The sequence below is a fragment of the Bubalus bubalis genome, chromosome 1, assembly GCF_019923935.1.
Source record: "Bubalus bubalis isolate 160015118507 breed Murrah chromosome 1, NDDB_SH_1, whole genome shotgun sequence".
Taxonomy (NCBI): Eukaryota; Metazoa; Chordata; class Mammalia; order Artiodactyla; family Bovidae; genus Bubalus; species Bubalus bubalis.
The window spans coordinates 69,460,169-69,464,323 of record NC_059157.1 but is presented as its reverse complement, the minus strand read 5'-3'; the positions used below and the strand labels follow the sequence as shown (position 1 = coordinate 69,464,323).

General features: G+C 38.3%; 1 pseudogene; it reads right to left on the bottom strand.

Annotated features, from left to right (window-relative positions):
* Positions 1–3,806: 3,806 nt before the first annotated feature.
* On the bottom strand, positions 3,807–3,925 carry LOC112587337 (annotated as a pseudogene).
* Between the last annotated feature and the right edge of the window lie 230 nt (positions 3,926–4,155).

Sequence of the window (4,155 nt, the reverse complement as noted above, 5' to 3'; positions counted from 1 at the left end):
TTCTTGCCTGGAGAATCCCATGGACAGAGGAAACTGGCAGGCTACTCTAGTCCATGGGGTCACAAAGAATCAGGCATGACTGAAGCAACTTAGCATGCACACACAAGTTTGGCAGTAGTCAACCCCACTGGACCCAAGAAAGCCCTTTCTTCATTGAGAATGTGACACCGCTCCTGCCTCCCTCTTAAGACAACTCCTCTGATTTGTCATCTGTTGAAATCCTTACTCTTTGCTTTCTCTTCTTCCAACATGTGCACCTATCTGCTTGCTCTATAATCAAACTGAGAAAACTGACTTTAATAAGAATGCAACATTATCTTTTTCTTCTTGATCTTGATATAGTCAGTATAACAGCATCATATTGAGATGTATACCCAAAAGTCCTGTACATTTGTATAAATTTGTTTCAACATCCCCCTCAGCCTCATCCAACCAACTCTAAAAGAGAAAGATACAAGACTGACCTAATGTTTAGTAAAAAAAATATACTCTAAGTGATGCAGATTTTCTTGGCACCAAGAACTAAGAATTATTTTCCTTGTGGTTCTTCATAAAAGTGAGCACTCATGATGTTGTCATAGAATAGGTCACAGTTTTTCATGATGTTAAGACAAATAAGATAATGTGTTCAGTTCAGTTCAGTTCAGTTGCTCAGTCATGTCCAACTCTGCAACCCCATGGACTGCAGGATGCCAGGCTGCTGCTGCTGCTGCTAAGTCGCTTCAGTCGTGTCCGACCCTGTGCGACCCCATAGATGGCAGCCCACCAGGCTTCCCCGTTCCCAGGATTCTCCAGGCAAGAACACTGGAGTGGGTTGCATTTTCTTCTCCAATGCATGAAAGTGAAAAGTGAAAGTGAAGTCGCTCAGTCGTGTCGGACTCCAGCCACCCCATGGACTGCAGCCTACCAGGCTCCCCCGTCCATGGGATCCTCCAGACAAAAGTACTGGAGCGGGGTGCCATAATGCTAATATACTAAACAGAGACTAAGTTTTCCTTTTCCTCTGCTACTCTCTCTTATGCGTATTTGAGTAGGAAATTTCTGAGTTTATGTTCTATCCTCGCATTTTATTTCTAAAAAGTTAGTCAACGTGGAAGGATTTTACTCTTGGTGGTAAATTCCTGAAGATGTGACGAGACGTGAAAGTTACTCAGTCGTGTCTGACTCTTTTCAACCCCATGGACTATACAGTCCATGGAATTCTCCAGGCCAGAATACTGGAGAGGGTAGTCTTTCCCTTCTCCAGGGGATCTTCCCAAGCCAGGGATAGAAACCAGGTCTCCCACATTGCAGGCGGATTCTTTAATACTGATGATCTTGGAATTGGCGGTGAGGTGTTAACCTATGTGTCATACTCCATGCAACTGAGGATACATTTTAGCAATTCCCATGAATATACAAATTTAAGAAGTTCCCATGAATACACATACTCCCAACACAAAATGCTTTGGTTAAAGTTTTCCCTTCCAAACCATTATTTTCATTCACAAAATTACATCAGAAACCCTATTGGATTTCAACCTGTTACATATTTACTAATCTTCAGAGCACTATTCATCAGTGAGAAAGTTTAGAACAGTCCAGCAGTGGCCTAAGAAATAAGCGGCTGAATTGATGTAACTATCACAGTATTTCTGGGCAGAATAAAAGCAATCTGTTAAAGATACATGGTGTATTGATTTATTTATTCACCAGATTTAATCTGTCCAAAAAAATCTTATCGAAGATTCTATCTTTGTAATAAAAAATGACTATATTGTATTCAATCACAGATACTATGAGTTTATTGGAGACCTGATAATACATAGAAATAATGATTAAAGAAGTATTCATACATAAAATAGACACACATAATGCAGGCAGAAACATGACCCTAATTGATGGTAAATAACAGACCCAAGTAACTTGTTACTCAAATAAACATATGCCCTTAGAATGTCTTGGTACTTTCATGAGGGGGAGAGCCTGACTCCCTCCATAATGATGATGTTTCACACAGGTAAAACAACCAGAGCAATGTCTCTTTAAGGCCTCTCCCACCGCATGAAATACTCATTCATCCATCAACTCAGGCAGTTTCATGGGGAGAGGCCCACTCTGAAAGAGGGTCAAGGTTTCAGATTATAAAGTTGGAAGGTTGACCATGCTTTGCCTTTTCTTTTGTCCTCCCATCCTATTAATTCAAAATTTTCACAAAAAGTGGCAGTAATTAGAACTGCTTTGGACTACCACCAAGATTTTCTATCAGATTTCTTTCCTGTTTATGTTTGAGTTACTCAGAAGTTATCTGTGTGCCCTTTGGACATGTAGGACCTATTTTTTTAAACTCCCTCTGTACAAAGAATGTAATCTCAGCCTTCTGGGCTCTGGATTATATCATTGTATTTCTCTGTTTCAACTGAGAAATCTGAGAGTAAAGAGTGAAAGTAGCAATTCATCATAATAATTCCCTCTTCCCAATTAAAAAGAAAAAATCTTTGTTTAAAAGGCTTCATTGCCTAAGGTTGAATATATACTGACTAATTAGCTTCAGTTTATCAAAATGAAGCTTTATCTATAAATTATCCTCTTATGAAATGATTATAGGGTTGTTTCTGATGTGATAATTTTCACTTCTTTTTGACATTGCATTTGGGTCATTAATAGGAGAATCATTAATTGGAAAATAAAGCAATCAGCTGTTATTTATTGAGAATTATAAGGACATCTAGGAAATTAATTGGCTGCTGATTATTGTGTATGGATACAGTGGACAGGTTTATAAAGTATTTTATATACCAAATGGAATTTTAGCTTTCTAAACAACTTATGATCCTTTCTAGATATTCTTGGACAACTTATGTTGCCCTGTGATTTTTTGTTATTTCAAGCAAATTATGAGAAAGAGAATCATTACTTCAGAAAAGAAATAAATATAATTTTCTTATCTTTTGTTTCTTATTTCTGAAGATAAGCCTTATTGTATTACTAGAACTAAAAACTTTCAGTTGTGATTTCGGGATAGGAGCTTTTATATTATGTTGTTGTTTAATCGCTAAACTGTCTGACTCTGTCACCCCATGGACTGCAGTACGCCAGGATTCCCTCTCCTTCACTTTCTCCAGGAGTTTGCTCAAACTCTTTTCCATGATACTATCCAATCATCTCGTCCTTTGTCGCCCTCTTCTCCTCCTGCCCTCAATCTTTGCCAGCAGCAGGGTCTTTTTCAATGAGTCAGGATCTCTCTAATAATTTAAGAAATTTGGGCATCATCTAACAGGTATTTCTCAACACAGAGAAGGCAAATGCAGAGAAGTAATTTGCTCAAGTCACAAAGCTCATGACTCAATCAGCGTAAGAAATTTGTCTTATGTCTAATGTTTAATATCTTACCTAATGTATTCACAGAATTGGTTTTTGGCTTTATAATCTTAACATTTCATGGCGAATTTTGCCTGTGCTTGAGGTCTTTTTAGATTAATTAGAGCTTTTAGGTTCTTTTTTTTCTTTTACCTTTTTTTGAAGACTTACAGGACATTTTCATATATACATTGTATACATTGTTGGTCAAGTATTTCCTATTTAAATAATTCATAAATGACTTTGCACGCATGCTGTTGCTTTGGTCGCATCCAACACTGTGTGACCCTATGGACTGTAGCCCGTTTCAGGCTCCTCTCTCTGTCCCTGGGATTCTCTAGGCAAGAATACTGGAGTGGGTTGCCATTTCTTCCTCCAAGGGATCTTCCCAGCCTAGGGATCAAATCCACTTCTCTTATGTCTCCTGCATCGGCAGGCGGATTGTTTACCACTAGCGCCACCGGGGAAGCCCAAAGCACCTGATATTTCCAGGCAGTCTCCCATCCAAGTATTAACCAGGCCCAAACCTGCTTAACTTCCTAGGTCAGACAAGATTGGGTGCATTCAGGGTGGTATGGCCATAGACACATGACTTTGGAGAATTAAAAAAACAAAACAACAACAAAAAATTATTTCAAATTTGGAAACAGTAATAGCACATATTTTGAGGATGCAGGAGAACTGCAATTTTTAACTAAAGAACATTTGTAGTTATAGGAACTGCTGACAAACTTCACTAAGCTTTAATTTTGTGGATTTACTTTACAAACTGGGAAATTTGAAAGTAACCCTTTCTATTAAACAGTAGATTTCCTA